This window comes from Ascaphus truei, chromosome 4 (genome assembly GCF_040206685.1).
Source record: "Ascaphus truei isolate aAscTru1 chromosome 4, aAscTru1.hap1, whole genome shotgun sequence".
In the NCBI taxonomy this organism is placed as follows: Eukaryota; Metazoa; Chordata; class Amphibia; order Anura; family Ascaphidae; genus Ascaphus; species Ascaphus truei.
In genome coordinates this window covers 222,814,942-222,827,188 of record NC_134486.1, presented here as the reverse complement: position 1 = coordinate 222,827,188, position 12,247 = coordinate 222,814,942, and positions in this window count along the sequence as shown.

Genomic DNA, 12,247 nt, shown 5'->3' with positions numbered 1-12,247 from the left:
ACAAAAAAATCTACTCGCCACCTAGTCCCGCCCCAACTCTGCCCTAGTCCCGCCTCAACCCCGCTATATGATCTCTTGTTATGCCCTTGCTCATCTCCTGCGCTCTACCCATAACTGGCTCCTTTCTACCACTTTTACCTCTACTGCTCTCTCTTGCCTTAACATCTTTTTCCTTCACTTCCCCTTACTTGTGGAACTGTCACGCGGTGCTGCCTGCAGACAAGACCAGTCCCCAATACTGAGGTGGGAAGTGAGTAGACCACGCACACACAGCAGTGAGGGCGTGCCCGGGGTGTGGATTGGTAGCATGTCCAAAGGCTGTGGGTACAAGCGGTTAGCTGTAGTACTTGCCATCTCTAGGTGTAGAGAGTGTAGCATAGTGAAGTCCGAAGCCGTGGGTCAGGGAATGGAGAGGTCTGAGTAGTTTATGTCTGTGAGCCGTGTCCGTGAGTCTGAGAGGTATGCAAGGTCGAGGAATAGCCGACGTTGGGGAGCCAGAGGGGGTACAAAGACAAGCCGGGCCGGTAACGAGATCTGAAACTAGAGAGAGAGCTGGGCACAGGATTCAAACAGCACGAGCCAAACAAAACTATGAAGAGCGAGGTTGCAATGGAGCTGCAGGGGTAATATAGTGGTGTAGACCAATAAGCGGAGGAGATAGGGCAGGGGTTAGCAGGAAAGTCCTTTGTGATAGGACAGAGGGAGATTGCAATGTTCATTGCAGCTGAGCAGCTGAGCAGCTGAGAGGGATGGCCGTGGATCCCACTTAGGATGGTGGGAGGAGTGTGCAGAGAATAAATTAGTGACACGTGTGCGCTCCGGAGGGTTTGGTGGCGGCGGAGGAGAGAGCCGCGGAGGAGCGGTAGGCGGGACCACCAGCGTGATGGCATGTGACGTGGGAGGCAGAGGCAGTCGGAGCCGCGGGTGTCTGGAGAGGTAAGGAGGGGGCACGCTTTGGACGGCGTGTCCCCCGATTCCTTACAGGAACTTCCTCTCACTCAGTATATTAAAATCGCCTTTTCTCCCCAACTTTAAGTCAAACATGAAATCTCACCTCTTAAATAAAGTATTTCAATAGCCTAATGTCCCACCGTCCCTCCTACCAACCATTGTGGTCAAGCACTGCCATCTACTGCACTTATTCCTTCAGCTGCTTTCTCTGTATGTCTCCCAACATACCATTTAGATTGTAAGTTCTCTGAGGACAGGGATTCCCTGTTATCCACTTATTGAATTAGAATTCTTTGTACTGTGTTGTCTCTTTTATAAAGTGCTGAGTACACTGTGGGTGCTATATAAATAAAGATATACATTCATACATACATTGTTATCATCATCATAATCATCATTATTCTCCCCAGGTTGTAAGCTCTCATGAGCAGGCCCTCATTACCTTTAGTATCTGATTTAATTGTTTGTCCTTATTTGGTATATCTATCTGGTTAGCTAATTGATTTAATTCTGTTCATCCATTGTACCGCGCTGTGGTATATGTTGACACTTTACATAATAAACGATAATAATAAAATATTACTGTTTTGCAGCTACATTTTTCCAAGTCAAATCAACCCTTTGTACCACAATAACAAGGTACAGATACAATCTGGAACTATTACTATATTTATATACCATATGAAGGCTAAAAAAGAATATATTTTGATAGCTGGTAAAGCTTATTTAGTTCAAAGCAGAAGTACTTGTGGGACCACACATGTGACCTTTATAGCTAATTGTCCAGGGGGCATGCAGTAAATTATTAAACCCCTGAGACAGTTAAAACAAACTTCACACAACATAAACCTGTCAACAAGGAAGAGCATGATGTGATCAGTTCAGCTAAAACATTGCTTGGTACAACAACATCCTACATCCTCATAAATTATGCAGTGATCTTTGCATGTATTATTGTACTGTGAAGTGAATGATACCGCTATTTATTTTCTAAGCAAGTATTTTTTTTTAGATATTTAATTTATCTATGTTTTAGGTTAAGAATGAAACGATTAACCAAGTGTAACATGTTTTTAAAGCGTCCTACTATGTTTTTTTACATTTATTTTAAAAGGATTGTTCATTCATTTTCCATTCAGTGATCCTTTAACAGTTTCTATTTAATTGACTCTTTATTAGAGACAGGTGTGACGGGAGGTGGTAACCAGGCTCTTTATTAAAGGTCATGCCCGTTCTGTGTATAAGGGTCCAAGAGAGTTAGCTCTTGTGCCCAGTAACAATGTACCATTCCAATGTACTGTATGTAATAAAAGCATTTTTTGTGTTTTTCCCTTTCCAGGCATGCAATCAAGCAGGGATTGCTGGGGTTTGAGTTTCAAGGGGGGGGGGGGTTGCGGAGTACCCATTGACAGAATGTGCCTAAGAGGTTGGGTTCCTGAGTTATCGGTTCCCCTATAAATGTACCCGGGAATCATGCCTGATTCTCGGATACATGTAGGGATATTGTCCCGGCCATACCTCCCCTTGAAAATGCAACTGCGACTCACCACTAGGGTACCTGGCTTCAGCACAGCCCAGAAAGGAGAATTAGGCACAGGGATAAACATTTATACCTGTAGCTGAAGGAGTCCCTAGGTTAAGGGGGGTAAGCCCAGCAAGTGCTAAGGTGACCCACAACCAGTATAGGGTTCGTGGGTGCCCCAACCGTTTATAAGGTTGGGGGGGGGGGGACTCAGAGTCCAAGAAAAAGTGTATGGGGAATAAGGCAGAGAGAAATAAAATGACAACATTTTCCCTTTTTCTATTCCCTGTCCCCCAAAACTCAGAAGTGTATTAAAAGATACTTTAATATAATGTAATGTGCTTTTTAAATTCGGAACCGATTTCCAAACAGGCTGCCCGAGTTAACCCATAGGCGCCGGTAAATCTGCTGCACAGCGGAGTTCAAAGCAGCCAAAGGATGGTGTAAATAGCATTTGGTCAGCATTTGGTCAGCAGAGAAAGGTGGAGTACCCGGTCCGAAGATCAATGGCAGTCCTCCGGGATGCCACTTGTTCTGCCAGACCTGGTGGATTCTGCCCAATAAGAGGCATTGAGATACCCAGGGAGAGAGGTGGTAGGCATGAACATGTCTCTTGGCTATTTCGGATTTCCCGCTGACCCGGCTTTTCTAGCCGGCTTGGCTTTGATTGGTTGCTTGGGAAAGTTCACATGCCATTGATTGGCTGTTCAATTTTATGAATGAAACTGTTACAAGTAAAAAATAGCTTTCAACAGAAATTTATAAAACAAAACGGATGTTATTTTTTCTTTAGTTTTGCAGTGGGAGATTTTTGGGTCTACTTTATCAAAAGTCCTGCTGCAAAACTAAGGCAAAAATCAGTGTAATTACATTGCACCAGATTTATCATAGAAAAATCAGCGATCGTGTACTTCTGCAAAGTTAAGTCCCAGTCCAAGTACAGGTGTTCAAATTCAAGCAGCTGCTGCAAATCTCAGCCTTATTATAGCAGGAACAGGTTTGTCAACACTGCGCGCATGTCCGTGAATGTGGATGCACAGAGGATGGTCTGGAACTTTGCAGAAGTACGTGATTGCTGTGAGCACCAATGAGGATGGCTGCTTCTCCACACACCCTGTGATGACGTCATCTGTTCCTACCTATTTCTACTGTAGCTGTGCTGGTTCTTATTCAGCAACCCCTGGTTTAAGCAACGAGAGAGATTGAGAGCAGGTGATTCACATTTTGAGGACTTTGGTGGTTAGATACATATTCTCTTTGTTGCATCAGGACTTTGTTTATTTGCATTGGCATTTTTATATTATTACTATTTTTTTCAATTTATTGGGGTCACAGGAACTAAGGAAGAACCTTTGGTCCCATTGGACCTTATGGAATGGGCCTGAGGAAAGGGTCTAAACCCCAAAATGTTGCCCCCCTATATCCCTCCCCAAAAAAACCCTTTACTACAGACATGGATAATATCTAATATGCCCATTTAAAATAAAACATTATCCAGCCAGCATAAAGTAAATAAAACATCTACTTACCCCTGCCAGGATGGAGGCCACCCTTATCAAAGTCCTCTGTGTCAATGTCCTCTGTGACAGGGTAAATAAAAGCCCCCAGCTATATGCCTGGCAGACATATGTTTAGTCTGCAGTGCAGCAGTGATGAGATTAACTTCAGCTGGGAAGCTCATGGCAATTAGTTGAATCCCAGCTGCCTAATCAAGGGGTGTTAAAAACCCCAGGATGTGCACACATGCCTGGCTGGTCAGCAGATAGGAGTGAGTTACTGAAGAGATTACTGAAACAAGGTCTGTCTTCCTGTATGCTGTCTGTAGCAGGGAAAAACCCTGAAAACTCTGGAGAGAGAACAGCTTGATTTAAGGTCTGTTTGCAAAGTACATTTTGATGAACTGATGTGTCCTGCACGCTGAAGATAACCAGTTTTGTTTACATGCTGAAGATAAGCTATTTTTCTTTTGTTTGCTGATGAGAAGCTATTTGTTTTTGGTGTGCTGTATGTTTTAAGGCTAGAATAAATAAGCCTTATCCAAAGAACCCGCGTGTGTAGTTGCATGTACGCTGCAACATATGGTGTCAGAAGTGGGATTTTCAAAAGGCCCCTGCAGTTAAAGGGCCACACACACTCAAGAATGAAAAAAATTGAAGAATTTTTTAAAGAGTTTCTGTGCAAGCAGACTATACAGCTGGGACAGTTAATGCAGGAGCAGGCCCGGCTACAAGCAGAAAGAGATGAAAGACTATTGCAGCAGCAAACCCAGCTCCTAACCCAGCAGTAGGCAGCACAGGAGGAGCGGATGGCCAAGCTGCTGACCCAATTCCAGGGGTTTGCCAGTCCAGAACTTGCAAGCAAACCCCGGTACGCCTGAGGAAAATGGCTCCGAGCAAGGATCCATAGGCTTTTTTACTAACATTTGAAAGAGTTGCCGAAGCTCAGGGCTGGGCTACAGATCGCTGGGCAATTGCTTTGGCCCCGCTCCTCATAGGAGAAGCCCAGGCCTCATATCAGGGCATCCCAGCAGATCAGGCAATGGACTACCGACAAGTAAAAGCCGCCATATTGGATCGCTTAGGTCTGACCACAGAGACCTACCGGCAGCAGTTCCGGAACATGAAGTACACCGCTAAGATGAGACCCCAGGTCCTCGCTCAGCGGTTATTGGACTTGTGTATGCGCTGGATACAACCCAAGGAGTGCACTAAGGAGGCAATTCTTGAGCAGGTGGTTTTGGAACAATTTCTACAAATAATACCCCCTTCCGCACGCTCGTGAGTAAAACGCCACGCTGCTGAAACCCTAGCTTTGGCGGTCCGACTCGTGGAGAACTTCCTTGGGGCTGAGCAGCAGGCAAGTGTCCTGGACCCGACTCCACCGGCACTTGCGGATGCCCAAAGAGGGAGGTCAGATCAACGGGGAACCTAGGGCCCGTACCTACACAACTGCCAAGTCCAAAGGAAGGAGCAGTCGTTCCAGCAAGAATGGAGTCCAAATGCTGGTCCCCGTCGAGACCCTCATTTCCTTCCTGATGTTGGCTCATCGCAAAATGAGAGGAACTTCCGAGGACATTACCCACAGGACCTGGTCCTGGAGATGCCTGGTCTCCAGTATCCGGTCAAGCGGAGCGCTATCCACAGCCCCCTCCTGCGAGGGAACCCTCTCCATGTACCACCTGTGGAGAACAAGCCCATCGGCATGTGGACTGTCCACAGATGGATTGCTCCTTCAGCAGGACTGTCGCCTCAGCCTTCACTGGAGAAAAATACAAGCCCTGGCTACTTCCAACCCTGACTGGGGGAAAAACCGTCCAGGCCCTTGCAGATTCGGGCTCTGGGAAAACTCTGGTCCTCCAGGAACTGTTACCACCTAACGTGTGTTCTTTTGACTCCCCATGGAGTATAGAATGTATACACGGCGATGTAAAACGGTATCCGATGGCCATGATCCGGCTACAGGTAAAAGGCCAGGAGGCCTACCTCGAAGTAGGAGTCGCTCCTTGGCTCCCTGCCCTGTTGTGCTCGGCCAGGACTGGCCTTTCTTATCGGACCTAATGGCTCCAGTCTCTCACGAGGAGCCTTATTCTATGGCTCAGGAGAACCCTGGCAAACTGTTCCCCTTCTCTGCAGACATTTTTCTCAGTAGACACTGGGTTCAAAAGACTCGGAAGCAAAGACGCTATGACAAACAGGACTGGTTGCAGAAATCTGGGTCTAAATGTGACCATTCTAATAGCCAGAAGGCACAAGTGATGACTGGGGATGGCCAGAGGGAGGGGGATATGAGCCCTGGAGACTTACTAGACCTATACCTCCCTGATTTTCGCCAGAGGCAAAGGGAAGACTCAGACCTTGCTAGACAGTATGACAAGGTGGTAAAAATTGATGAGCAAATTTTGAATGTACAGGGGGTGATAGTATTCCCCATTTTGAGTTATCAAATGATATCCTGTATAGGGTGAATAGGCAGACACAAACAGGGGAGGTCACCAGACAGATATTGGTTCCCAAGGCGCTTGTTAAATCTGTGTTCACTCTAGCCCATACTGTCCCTTGGGGTGGTCACCTGGGCAGGGATAAAACATTGGACCGTATTTTGTTCTGATTCTATATTTTGTTCTGATTCTATTGGCCAGGGATGCATAGTGATATTGCTAAGTTATGTGCGGCATGTCCGGAGTGCCAGCTAACTAGTCCAAAGGGACAAAAGAAAGCCCCTTTGGTTCCTCTACTCTTTGTGTTAGTTCCCTTATAGAGGATTGGGGTAGACTTGGTAGGACCTTCTTCTAAAGGGCTCAGGTTTATTCTTGAAATTGTTGATTATGCAACAAGATATCCTGAGGCTTCCCTCTGAGAATAGCAATGGCGAAGCAAGTAGCCAACAAGTTGTTGGAACTGTTCTCACGGGTTGGATTTCCCCAGGTTATGTTGACAGACCAAGGTACAAATTTTATGGCTAAGTTGATGCAGGATGTCTTAAAATTACTAGAGGTCAAGTCTGTCCGCACGTCAGTCTACCATCCACAGACGGACGGATTGGTGGAAAGATTTAACCGAACTTTAAAAAGGATGCTGAGGAAATTTGTGGATTCAGAGAAGAGAGCCTGGGATGAACTTCTCCTTTTTCTGCTGTTTGCAGTGCGGGAAGTTCCCCAGGCCTCCTCGGGATTCTCTCCATTTGAACTGCTGTATGGCCGCCAACCCCGGGGTATCCTAGACCTCCTAAAGGAGTCCTGGGAGGAACAGCGGTCCCCTTCTAAGAATACCCTGCAATATGTACTAGACCTTAGGAAGCGCCTAGATGTGGTCGGCCATTTTGCTAGGGAGAATCTTAGATCAACCCAGGACAGTCAGGAGAGACATTACAATCAGAATGCTCGCATGAGAGTGTTTCACCCGGGAGACCAGGTGATGTTATTATTACCCAGTTGCGAGAGTAAACTCCTGGCCAAATGGCAGGGCCCATCGAAGACTCCGCCGCACGGGTATGTGAATCATGAGATCGCTCAACCAGGGACCAGGAAGGGTAAACAAATTTACCATGTGAACTTGCTGAAACCCTGGAAGATGCAGCAGGCTCTATTCATCCACCCGGTGGAGGAGGAAACGGACATGGGTCCTCAGTCCCCACGGGAGAACGTTGTGGGTGTTGATAAAATTCCAATGGGTAAACAGTTGTCCTCTGAACAAAAAGGGGACTTGTTAGCAATAATTATACAATTCCATGATGTTTTTTCTGATTTACCGGGACAAACTAACTTAATTTCACATGCGATTGAGACAGCACCTGGGGTAAAAGTACGTTCCCATCCTTATAGGTTGCCTGAAAGTCGTAGGGCCCTGGTAGAGAAGGAGGTACAATAAATGTTACACTTAGGAGTGATTGAGGAATCATGCAGTGAGTGGTGTAGTCCACTAGTTATGGTCCCTAAACCCGATGGGAAGGTAAGATTTTGTGTGGACCTCCGAAAGGTCAATGCGGTATCCAAGTTTGGCGCATATCCGATACCAAGGGTGGACGAATTAATTGACGCCCTTGGTAACGCGGAATATATATCCACGTTGGACTTAACAAAAGGATACTGGCAAATACCCTTAGAGGAAAAGTCCAAGTGCAAAACAGCCTTTGCCACTCCCATGGGTTTATACCAGTTTGTGACAATGCCATTTGGACTGCATCGAGCCCCAGCCACATTTCAGAGACTAATGGATAAGGTGCTGAGACCCCATAGGACTTATGCTACAGCCTACCTAGATGACATTGTCATTTATAGTAAACACTGGCGGGCCCATCTAAATAGGCTGAAAGTGTCCTCAAATCTCTAAGAGAGGCAGGGCTCACAGCCAACCCTAAGAAATGTGCCTTGGGTAAGGCAGAAACCAAATACTTAGGGTATGCAATGGGAGGTGGAAAAGTAAGGCCACTAGTCAACAAGGTATTTGCCCTGAAAGACGTTCCGGCCCCCCAAACAAAAACGCAGGTACGCTCTCTGCTGGGTTTAGCAGGATACTACCGGCGCTTCATCCCCAACTACTCGGAAGTGGCAGCCCCTTTAACGGACCTTACACAAAAGTGTGCCCCTACACAAGTGGTATGGTCGAGGGAGTGTCCGAGAGCCTTTGAGGACATAAAAAGGTGTCTATAAGAGGGTCACGTCCTTAGAAGCCCAGACTTCAGCAGGCCTTTTGTAGTGCAAACGGATGCATCAGAGATAGGGCTAGGGGCAGTGTTGTCTCAACAATTTGAGGGAGTTGAACACCCTATCCTTTTCCTGAGTAGGAAATTGTTCCTGAGGGAAAAAAATTACTCAGTGATTGAGAAGGAGTGCCTCGCAGTAAACTGGGCAATCAAGGCTTTAAGGCATTACCTGGCAAGAGTCCATTTTACTCTGGTGACAGACCATGCTCCACTGAAGTGGTTAAATAGCATGACAGATTCCAATGCTAGGTTAACTAGGTGGTATATGCCCCTCCAACCCTTCTCATTTAAGATTCAGCACAGGCCGGGAAAAGAGAACGTAAATGCGGATTTCTTTTCTAGAGAAGGGGTGGATGGTCGGGATTCAGCCATGCATAGCCCCAGCCACCCACTAACAGGGGAGGAATGTGACAGGGTAAATAAAAGCCACCAGCTATATGCCTGGCAGACATATGTTTAGTCTGCAGTGCAGCAGTGATGAGGTTAACTTCAGCTGGGAAGCTCATGGCAATTAGTTGAATCCCAGCTGCCTAATCAAGGTGTGTTAAAAACCCCAGGATGTGCACACATGCCTGGCTGGTCAGCAGACAGGAGTGAGTTACTGAAGAGATTACTGAAATAATGTCTGTCTTCTTGTATGCTGTCTGAAGCAGGGAAATACCCTGAAAACTCTGGAGAGAGAACATCTTGATTTAAGGTCTGTTTGCAAAGTATATTTTGATGAACTGTTGTGTCCTGCACGCTGAAGAAAACCTGTTTTGTTTACATGCTGAAGATAAGCTATTTTTCTTTTGTTTGCTGATGAGAAGCTATTTGTTTTTGGTGTGCTGTATGTTTTAAGGCTAGAATAAATAAGCCTTATCCAAAGAACCCGCGTGTGTAGTTGCATGTACGCTGCAACATCCTCCGTGGCAGCAACAGTACACCTAAACAACACAACAATAAAAAAAAACACCTAAACACAAAAAATTAAATTAACCAATCACCTAAACAACACAACTATTAAACAAACCAATCACCTAAACAAAACTATTAAATAAACCAATCACCTAAACAACACAACTATTAAACAAACCAATCACCTAAACACAACTATTAAATAAACGAACCACCTAAAATGTAAATAAAAACACTGCAATCACCTGTGAGAGCTGTGCAGCGAGAGGCGGCTCTCTCTATGCAGCTCAGATTGTGAGACGATCACAGGGGGAAAACTTTGAAAAAAGCTGAGATCACATTGGTGCTACACCAATATTGGCATTTTCCTACCACACAGTTTCAGATTGTTTCAGATTCTTTCTGAATACCGTGATAACACAAATGACAAACCGTTCGATGGGAACATACCAAACCATTCGAGATGACAGCAAAGTTATCAAACCTTATCAAACCTACTAGAATGGGCCCATTATCTTTGATAGATCTGCCACTTTTGCTTGTATGGGGTTTGCCTGACTATTATAGCCAGAAGACTTTGATAGATACTCTTTTATAACTAACCCAATTTGGGGGTCATGCACTAAGCAGCGAAAAATTGCTTTCGCCAGGGGTTTGAACTCACCATGTTTTGTGCCCTCGTAGTATGCAGGAAGGGCCGAATCCATTGCGAATCCCTGCGAGAGCAATATTTCAAAACATGGCGATTAGCCGGTGGCGAGACAGTCGACCTGGCGAGAAGGACTCCCCTGGCAAGATCAGGCTGCTGCAGAGAGAGATCTGCCATTCTCTCAGCGCAAACCTCGGCCCAAATAAAAATATTTTGAATACAATTTGATTCATAGTGTACATGTGCAGGGGGTCTCCGGAGCTGAACCGTATTGGTTTCAGGTCCAGGGACCCCCTGCTTCCCGAGATACAGGCCCCGTTATGGGGTGCCGGTATTCCTCTGCATTTAAATATCCCGATCACATGACCGCGGGATGTAAACAAAGCAGAGGGATTCCGGCACCCCATAACGGGGCTTGTATCTCGGTAAGCAGGGGGTCCCCGGACCTAAAACCAAAGCGGTTCAGCTCCGGAGACCCTCTGCACATCTACACTATGAGTAAAACTTCCATATCAATAAACAATAATTCATTACCATAGCGGATATCCGCTATGGTAATGAAGCAGCAATAATGAATTTTTTATAATAGTGCACGGGAGCAGGGGGTCTCCTGAGCTGAATCGCATTAATTTCAGCCTCAGGGACCCCCTGCTTCCAGAGTTACAGGCCCCGGTATGGGGCATCGGGTGCCAGTGTCGCCGCCATCGTTATAGCGTCCAAGATGCGACATGCCCGCTATAAAGATGGCGGCAACACTGGCACCGATGTCCCAAAAACTATTTTGATTACAGGATTATGGAAAATAGCTGAAGCGCTCAAATGCAGGTATATCTCAAAATGATAATAAGCCAGACCACTGTACCAGGGTACTAACAATTGATATAGTACCTATTGTGTCATATAATGGGTACTAACCTCCTGAAGACAGGTGGTGTGTGGTGCAAACCACTCACCATCAGTCTCATTGGCAGGTTCCCCTGAAAAATATGCAAATACTCACATCCTGGTAGGGCAGGCAGGCAGGCTGTGCAGCTACTCAATGCAATACAGGTTTTCAATGTATAAAGGGTATATCCCTTTAATTTTCCTTCCACTTGTTGAGAGGCTGGACTCAAACTAAACAGCCAATCACAAGAAAGGGTTTGGTATAAGAAGCGCACCTCTAGACACCTCCGATACCCCTGACGAAGTAAATTCAAAGTACGAAACGCGTTGGATGAGAGGACGCATTCACAGTACTACCCGCTGTGCTATTTTATCCTGTATACACTTCTTGTTCATCTCCGTTCCCTCCCGCTGCTTCCCTGACCGGCCGATACTGTGAAATTGTTGGCACCACCGGATGACGTCATTGACGCGCACCGGAAGTAGACGTCACACGCCGAAAGCCAGGGAGTGAGAGCTTGCTTCTCTGCAGCAACAGCCGTGGGATAGAGGAATCCAACCGGGCTGCTGTAACCACGATGTTGGGCTAATGCCATACACCATGGCAGTTTTGATCCATGCAGAGAGCAATAAAGGAGAAGTGAAAGGAGAAGAAAATCCACCTGATGAAAACCATATCCCATCCATGGTTGATTGGTAACATGTCCATATACATGTACTGCCAGTAATTATTTTATCTGATGTACGTGCAATACTCACCTGTTATAATAATATAATTTTTTTACATACTACACTATGAGGTTTTTTGCGCTGTTTCTTTTGTCTTTGTTCTTCTAGCCTCGGTCTGTGGAGCCATTCCACTAATACAGCTGCACACCTTCACATTTAAAGTAACAGGTTCTATATATATATATATTTATTCACTTTGTTCACTGCAAGAGCACCAAACCCTTGTTCACAATTATTAGAGCGCAGTTCACCCTTTTTTGTTTCTACCATATCTGGATAATAATTGTTTTGCACATTACTATACTGTATGTGTTTGGGGTGAGGGGGGTATTATTTCATTAAATGTATAGGACGAGGTTTATTTATTTTAAATACAGGGTTGGTTCCTTAGGTCTGCGGGGACCTCTATAGAC